Source organism: Notolepis coatsorum (assembly GCF_963971535.1).
Source record: "Notolepis coatsorum genome assembly, chromosome: 6".
Lineage (NCBI taxonomy): Eukaryota > Metazoa > Chordata > Actinopteri > Aulopiformes > Paralepididae > Notolepis > Notolepis coatsorum.
In genome coordinates, this window is record NC_140170.1 from 179,736,186 (window position 1) to 179,745,742 (window position 9,557).

The 9,557-nt window shown below is 41.4% G+C and overlaps 1 long non-coding RNA gene across 1 annotated transcript; it reads right to left on the reverse strand.

Annotated features, from left to right (window-relative positions):
* Window positions 1-292: 292 nt before the first annotated feature.
* On the reverse strand, window positions 293-1,431 carry LOC311231065. The gene is made up of 3 exons (XR_014619847.1): window positions 1,319-1,431; window positions 603-825; window positions 293-489 (listed from the first exon to the last, which is right to left on the reverse strand). It is a non-coding gene; the product is annotated as an uncharacterized lncRNA (long non-coding RNA).
* Window positions 1,432-9,557: the final 8,126 nt, after the last annotated feature.

Consider the following 9,557-nt stretch of genomic DNA (forward strand, 5'->3'; position numbering starts at 1 on the left):
CTGCATTTTACTCAAACTGTTGTTGTAATAACTCTGAAAGAGTCAATGTACTTTGACACTGCATATTTGACACTGCGAATTTTACTGTGTACAAGAACGCTGCAGCCCTCCTTGTTCTAGTTTATATTTTGTAGGTCTGCTCATGGTGTAGGCTACTAATAATAATATATGGGATTAGTTATGAGTGTGTGTGTGTGGGGGGGGGGGGGGGGGCATAAGGGAGAGATGGGGGTACAGGCAAGAGGAGAGAAATTGTAGTTTTTACCTTTGGTCAAAGTGGTTGTGTATCCCGGCCAAAATGCTCGCCACTTGGCTGCTTTGATTCCACAACCAGTGGCAAGCTGGGCAAGGTGGCAAATGCAGCCCAGGTCCTGGACATTAGGCTGGCTTCCCCTTACTCTGCTAATAACAGAATTGTACCGGCCTTTCATGACACTGGCGTTGTCGGAGTTGAAGGCAACAAGGTTCTCCCATGGAATTCCTCTTTTGCTATTGGAAAAAAATAAAGATATGCCCATAAAACAACCTGACAAAAGCTGCTATGCTCTAATATTAGCTGTTACAATTAAATGCAAACTAGGTAGACAGTGAAATTATCTTACCTCAATACTTGGGATATCTTCGCATATAAGTTCTCAGCATTACCCACATTGCATATGGGCATGTCTAGGAACTTCGTCATCACCTCCAGATTGGACTCATCGTAGATTCTTGCAAGAATGACAAATTATTTGTCGTTGTTTCTGTTGTTCGATTCGTCGCACAACAATGAAAAAGGCTGAGCTATGCTTGTAACGTCGTCATCACACTCCACAGCTATGGCACCTGTTGAGCAAAAGAGTCCATTGATTAGATTTGATTGTCCTTTATATTAGCAAACAGTATTATTTATAGATCCTTTTCACAGCAGCCATTTAACAGAACGCAGGGTAAACCTAGGCTAGTATATTGTCTATTCATTAGTAACGTTAGCTGCTAGCTAGTCTGTGGCTAGCAATGAAAGCCACAAAATGGGGGAGGGGAGCCTGATGTAAACAAGACGAAAGTCTTTCTCAGGTCTGCATCCTCTTAACAATTGTATGTATTGAGCTGTACTGTACTGTACCCATTCTGCAATCTGTTAATAAACGTATCAATCAATCAAACAGCAAACACGTTGGCAGCTAACGTTAGCTAGATGCTAACGTTGACTAACTGGGCTGGATATACGATAGCTAACGTTAGTTCGCAGTCAAAGTCAAACGTTAGCAAACTAATAGTTTGGTCTATGTTTCTAATACATGCCGTCAAATATTATGTCTTTATGAATGTACCTTACCTTTGAGCAAACATAAGTGTCATTGGTAATGGTCTTCACATTCAGTTGTTTATGTGGGCGACGACACAACACAATCCACCCACCGCTTGCACTTCTCTAGTTTTCGTATGGGCTTCGGGAAAGGAATGAAATATACTCCGAATTACAGGTACCCCACGCACAGCGTTTCACAATCAGATATTATTTGAATAATAACATAAAACTGAACTCTTGACAGTGGTTTCGATCACAGCCGTCTGGTTTGTACAACCTTCTTCTCTTCTTCTTCAATAAATTAATGGCAGATCGCGACCACAAAAGGCGCATACCGCCACCTACTGTACAATCCATTAAACCCCATAACACACAAAACAGATTCCCTATATGGGAAGAGCAAGGCATACACTCATTAGGGGATATTTTTAACAAACAGGGTTTGTGTAGTTATGGAGAAATATGCAAAAAATGTACTACTGCTGAATGATGTTTTTGAGTGGGCAGTACATCCACAGCTAAATAGATTGGTTTTATCGGGTATCACAGTGGCTAAAAAGCTGATAGCATCACGATGGTTCCAACCGGAAAAAAATTGCCGAAAGGTCTGGATTATTACATATCTCGATGTGATCTATCAAGAAATATCTACAGCAAGAATTTTGGGTCTCAATGAATCCAAAATGACATTGTGGTTAGAAGTGGTGGAGAAAATAAAAGCTAGCATATAATGGTAATGTCTGGTTAGGAGCGATGGAAAAAGGATGGATTGTCCAATGGGGGGTCCGGAAGGGGGGGGGTACGAGCTGGAGCATATGTGTGTAGGTTTTTAGATAACAGGTATTAAGGGTATATCCTATATAAGACAATTAACTAAAATGTGATTTCATTGGATGTGCACTGACAAATAATGCTTGTATATCTTATCGTGTGTTGTCATGTTTTGTTTATGTTTGTTTAAAAAATAATAAAAAAATAAAATACAAAAAAAACAAGGAGGGAATATTACAATGTGTACAGTAATGTGTAACTGTAGATTTCAAATGGCTGTGCAAATAGTGTATAATGCTGTCTTGAGAATTTTCAGGTAGTGTCACCAAGATCTGACTTTTTTGCATTGGAAAACACTTAGAGTGATCTGTCATAATGAAAACATTTGAAGAGAATGAAGAGAATACATGTAAATTTGAACAATTTATTGAATATTGGCAAATGGCAAAAACACTCAATGGCAAAAACACTATAAAGAGGGTGAATATCCTCCACATACAAATTTATTTGGAATAACAAACCACCACGTATAAAAAGATCCACCGCACAGAGAAACAAAGCAGACGGAGGTATGGCATTTCCAGATTTCTACCACTACTTTAAGGCGTACACTTTAAGACCACTAACAACATGGTTTGATCCCCAAGCATTAGTATCATGGAGAAATTTAGAAGAAAATATAGTAGCTCCACATAAGCTGAAGGGCATAGTATACACCAAATTACCAATTAAGCAATGCGAACGGAAATTTGGCCCCATAATCACTCATGCGATCCGGACATGGCGCGAAACACACAAAAAATATCCTAACCCACATAAATGGCACAATCATACTCCCTTATTCAATAACAATGCACTCTTGATTGAAAAACGACCCATAAGATTCCCTATATGGGAAGACCAAGGCATACACTCATTAGGGGATATTTTTAACAAACAGGGTTTGTGTAGTTATGGAGAAATATGCAAAAAATTTAATCTCACCAAGTCCACATGGCTTTTTTACATACAGTTACGGCTATGTTTGAAGTCTCACAGTGTTCCATTAGACATACCAATTGAACACCACAGATACCACAAATTCTTCTATGAAAGAGAGACATCGAGTGGTTTTGTTTCAGATTTTCATCATCAATTACTAACGTCCTCGTATGAAACCCTCCAACTAGACTCTGTCTGGAGGAGGGATATACCAGACCTGGAAAGCGACTTTGATTGGCAAGCAGCATGGGCAAATATTCGATTCACATCAAGGAACCCGGACCATCAACAAATCAATCTTAACTATATTCACAGGACATACTTGACTCCTATAAGACTGAAAAAAATGGGTCTTATACAAGACTCTAAATGCTCCTTATGTACAAATGGGGACGAGGGGACATTTATGCACATGTACTGGGACTGCCCACCAGTTAAGATATTCTGGAAAGAGGTGACCCAGCAACTATCAAACCTCTTAACTTGGAATATACCTGTACACCCCTCTGTACTAAAAAATAAATAAGAGGGTGAATATAAAAAAATTCGAAAAACCTAAAACAGCGACTCCTACAGTTTGGTCGGGGTGCCTGCTCAGCGAGGATAGGATCTAAGGGGGGTAGTGTGATCCTTCCACACGTTACACCCTCTCAGTGAGAGTCCGCGCTGCCAGGTGAAAAGAAGCGGTTCATTGGCTACACGTTTGTCGGAGGAATCACGTGATAGCCTCCACTCTCCCAGACCCACTGTGGGGGGTAAGTGTGCAGCGACCAGGAAGGGGATTGGGAATTGGCATAACGACTAACATTGGGATGGGAAAAAAACTGAGGAAAAAGGAGGGGGGAAAAATATCAATAAAAAATAAAAACAAAAATGCAGGGATGGAACCTTCCTGGCTGATTTAATGCCGTATTGTGTCCTTGAACACATTGACGACGTCCTCCATCCCCGTCAGCTCAAACATTCTGTCAGGGAAGGTTCCATCCCTACATTTAGGGCAATACGGCGTGTTCGCCGTCCATTGGGCCATACAGACCCGGCACCCGACGAGGCTTCGGCAGCATGGTGCCACCACGGGGTTCACCATCACATCTGCAAGATAAAAAAAATGTATTAGAACAATTTTAGATCATATAATTATTATATTAGTAGGCTATGTAATGATAATGGTAATAATAACAATTCTATGACTAAAGTCGGTAGGTATTTCCATTTGAATATGAGGATAACCCCTTAAACTCAATTTCCCCATGCATTTCCATTGTATCCCTATGTATCTCCAGTTTTATAAACCACTTGTTCCATATTGTAGGACAATGTCACATGCATAGTGTTGCATGCATATAGTGCTGGTTGCAGTTTCATTTAAGCCACATCACAGTAAAATATTCAAAGCCAAAATGCCATTGTTTTATGGCTGCAGCTTTACACCAAACATGCATGGCTTTAAACAAAGCTTGTCAGAGCAGTGTGCATTTGTAATGATGAACCCACTAATGGGACTGGCCAGTTTGAAGAGGGTAATGCAATTATTACTTCAATTTAAAACGTCTGAATATGGTTTGTTAGTAGAGAATCAAGGTAAGTTACTAGCCTCTGCAAATAATACATTGGAAGGTGAGCTGCACACTGGACACCTGATCGTCTGTCAGGGCCAGTGTGCTGACCTTGTTGGCCCGGGCGTACTGGCCCAGGTCCCGCAGGGCGTCCCTGATCGCTGGCAGCTCTCCTGCTGCCAGCACCAGCTCCTGGACCTTCTCCAGGGCTCCGTCATCTATGCGACTGGGGGGGGTATACAAAAATACAAAAAGTGAGGCGAGACAATGTAGTCTTGGCTTCACTTGCCAAAATTCAAGCAAGTCTGGGCGGCTGGGTAGCTCAGTGGACTAAGCACTCTCCTACCACCGCAGAGACTCTGGGATCGAATTCAGCTGTCAGTCATCCCTACTAACACAATTGGCAGTGTTAGCGGGGGGGGGGGGGGGGGGGGCTGCTTGCGTCATCGCTTAGTAAGGTGGTGTTCAAAAGGGCTCAGTGACTTGAAATTACACATGAGACTATTTTTGTGTATTTAAATGTCACTCTTCAGAGCCTATTGTGGTGAAAGAACTGAGTCTTGCATTCAAAAACAGGTTGAGGCTTAGATAAACACCATGCTTTACCTTGTGCTCTTCCTCTTCCTGCTCTGTAACAGCTCCTTGTGGGAGCTGTGATGGAGGGCAACTATTTTGCGGGCGTTTTGCCTCCAAAAAGCTACGCCTAAAGAGAAGATAATAGAGTTAAAATAGAAAATTAAAGTGCAGTACTTTTTGTCAATTTTAACAGATTATTTTTTAAGGTTAATGTGGTTCTGATAAAAGGCACAACACAGATCTAACACCCTGCATTGTAATAATGTATGTTTGGCCAATGATTTCCCCCCATTGGTCAACTGTTCTGGAATGTACTTGAAAGTACTGCGTTTTACTTTTACCTCGAAAGTGCTCGAGTTTACAAAAGGTCCTTTGCGCTATATTATAATTGCTGCACTTTGTTAAAAATTGCATTGATCTGTTGGTCTGTGTAGTAGCTACGAGGATTTTGCTGCATAAATAGTCAAGTCAATTTTATTTATATAGCACATTTCCAGGCAGCGTGCTTCAAAGGCATGTCGATAAAAAACAAAATAATACAACACAGTAAAACAATTAATGTAATAAAAACAGGTAGAACACGGTAAGGCCAGGGAGAATAGGTTTTGTATATTCATTGATTCACTCATCATATACCAAAATTAATTTGAATTGAAAAATGTTGCTTTTCGCATCAAATATTGATATGCGCTTAAAATGTTATTACTTTCGATTAATTAACTATAAAGTCTCGAATTAATTCGATAAAAAAAGCCTACTGCATGGCTCACAATCACCCCAGGCCCTGACAAGAAATAGTATAGGCATATTATTTCCTGTAGCTGTATAATACATACCCTCTAGTCGGTTGTAATGTGTACTAACCTTAAATATCCTCTCCAAATTGTCTATGGTGACATCCATCTCCCGAATTCGTACTGTGCGAAGTTCACGGAAAAGGGTCACTTGGATGTGGGCCATGTTGCATGTATTGAAGACAAGTTCTGTGAGCAAAGGCATATTTGTGGGCGCAACCTATTTTTATAGTTAACCTTTTTGCGGTCGTTGTATTTTGATAGGTTGACTTTTAACCTTTAACCTACAGTAACGAGAAAGCCATTTATTATAATTTTATTAATTAAACATCATAAATATTTGAAACATTTGAAACCTTCAAAAACATGAACCAGTGATTTCCGATACATTTTATTTAAACGAGAAAACCGTTGTTTAAACTAAGGTTAAACAACGGTTTTCTCGTTTAAATAAAATGTATCGGAAATCACTGGTTCACGTTTTTGAAGGTTTCAAATGTTTCAAATATTTATGATGTTTAATTATGCGTGCGTTATTGAAATCAGACTGGGGTTGCACGCAGTATCAACAATAAACCACACTTCTTTGATTTTCTTCATACCCAAGGCACAAGCATATCACAATAAAGTTCCAATCCGTGATCCTTTTTATCTTAAAAATGTGGCGTTTATTCACAGACATTCTATCAGATGGAAATTAGCTGTCTTACTACAGTGAGTGTTTATAAACATTACCAACCTAAATAAAAAATTTAGAGCCACAAAGTACAGCAATTACAATTAAAAACTGTTGCCTGGTGTTCGCCCTTAAGAACTGAGTCAATGAACTAGAGTAGACAATAAGAACATTTATTACATGGCGTTTTAACATTCGCCAAAATGCTTGATTGTGATTGGTCAATAGCGCTTGTTTGCCCCTGACAGCGGTCAATTATTTCTTGATAACTGACCGCTGCCATGGGCAACGCGCAATAATGACCGCTGATACGGCCAGAGCGCAATCAAGCATTTTGGCGAATGTTAAAACGCCATGTAATAATAAGGTAATATAACAGTGGCCTATGTCATGGTTTGCACATACATTGAATGTTACAATCACAGAGTTCATACGTGTGTTTTTACCAGGATTCTGTTTTAGTCAAATATAATGTATAATTATAAATATAACACTATAATGTAAAAGGAAGACTGAGATTCTCAAATGAATGGAATACGTACTCAAGTAGGCAAGCACACAAATCCTTTAAAGGGGCACTTCACCAAAAAACAATGCTGATTTATTTTGGACATAATCTCACACACATCCAAAAACTAAAAAAACACATATATATATATGGATGGATGGTTCTCGAGATATGCGAAGGACAGACACACTGTAGTGCCACCATCTGGCCAAATGGCACCAAATTCAACCTTGCACTTCCCTGGGCAATACACCCACCAAGCATGAATTCAATCAGATGAATGGTTCTCAAGATGTGCAAATTACAGACACGCATCCACGCAAAGATGGGGGGGGGGGTTACAGGTGGGTTAGGTAGTAACAATAATAATAGAACATAGAACAAAGTGCAAGTAGTAATGATAATAGTAATAACAGTAGTGAGTGGCAGGATTCAATCAGACAGTAGTGATAGTGATGATGGCCTACATGGTCCAAACCGGAGTAACACTACACCAGAGTCCGTGCAGTGTTTATTACTAAGCGTCAGATAGTCCTAACAGTTCTCGAGGTCACCATGCAGCCGTTAGCTCTCCAGCAATTGGCAGCAGTCCGTGCCCACGGTTGTGGAGCCTGATGGCTACCATGGCACGAAATACTGGCCAAGGCGGTTTGTGGTGTGTCATGGGGGGATAATGCTCATCCTGGCTAGCTCCTCATAGAGGGGGTGGGGTGGGATTTTCCAGTATAGCATCGAGGGCAAGGGGCAATGTGTGACTAGGGACAGCCAGAGGACAATCTGAGCAGACCAGTGGGTGGTAGATGAGACGACTTCCCACAGGCACACATGGTGCAGGCGGACACGAAGGCGTGGGTATCAGTGTTCATGGCAGGCCATGGTGCCTTTTAAGCCTTTCACTACCACACTACCAAATGGTTAACCCTTTCACCGCGAGAATACAGAATGTTAACCATTTCACTGCCACACGACAAAAGGGGTTAACCCTTTCACAACCACACTACAGAAGGTTAACCCTTTAGGCGGCTTGGTGGCGCAGCGGACATTGCGCTCGTCACCAACGCAAGAGACACCGGGTTCGAATCCGGCTGTCGGCGTTGCCTCCGGCTTGGGCCGTCCATCATACTAACTCAATTGGCAGAGTTAGCGGGTGAGAAGTCGAAGGGTGGTAGTCTGGTCGTTGTGAACAGCGACTCCTACAGGTCGGTTGGGGTGCCTGCACAGCAAAGTCAGGAAAATGGCGGGGGCAGTGTGAGCCTCCTACACGTTACTCCTCGCCAATGAGAGTCCGCGCTGGCAGGTGAAAAGATGTGACAGGCTGCCTCCACATGTATCGGAGGGGACATGTGATGCAAGGCTTCTATCCTCCCTACAACCGGCCAGTGGGGGGCATATGCGAGCAATGATCAGGACAGGGGAGGGAGAATTGGCACGAGAGGTAAATTGTGATCGGGAGAAAAATCACAGAAAAAGGAGGAGAAAAAGTAGATAAAAAAAAAAAAAAGGTTAACCCTTTCACTACCACACTACAGATGGTTAACCTTCTTTTTTTGATGTGGTAGTGAAATGGTTAACCTTCTGTAGTGTCTACCACAGAAGGGGGGAAACACTGTACAAACAAGCAAAACTGTACATTGGAATATTGACAACACCATACTAGGTAAATGACTGTACATTGGAGGGGGTTGGGTTAGGACATTTACAGGGGCCAGTTTCGAATTGCAGTCTCCCGTAGGTGTTCCTTGAGAGTGGTTTTGAAAGTGGGTAGTGATTCACATTCCTTTACAGCTTTAGGTAGGGCGTTCCACATTGATGTGGCATAATTGCGAAACGTGTTTAGTCCCTTGTTTGAGCCGAATCTGGGTTTAACATGATTTGTGGAGCTCCCTCTGGTGTTGTGATCGTGGTATTCACTGACCTTTGGGAAGTATTTTGACATGTACATGGGTACCTTGGTCGTGTAGTGTATCTTGTAGACCAGGCCCATTGCAAGTTGCTGTACTCTGTCATCTACTCTAAGCCATCCTAGGTTGTCAAAGTGGGCAGGGGTGAGGTGGGTTCTAGGAGTAAGGTCAAGCTGTCTGACCAGTTTGTTTTGTGCATGTTTGTAATTTAGTTTTTAGCGCCTTTGAGGTGCTTTGGTACCATGAGGTGCAAGCATGTAAGAGAGTTTGTAAGAGTTTGTAAATGGATGAGAGTTTGTAAATGGATGTTTTGATATAATTTAGCTGTTATTAAATCAAATCTCCATTAAATTCATCAAGTATTTCTACCGTTTTCTGGTATACGTTCACCATGGAGACAGGCGAGAAGAAGAAAAAATCGTACCGCCTGTCTCCACGGTGGTAGAATCCGTTTTCAAGTTTTATTTATTTGTCACATATAAGGTAAATTATAGTGAAATGCT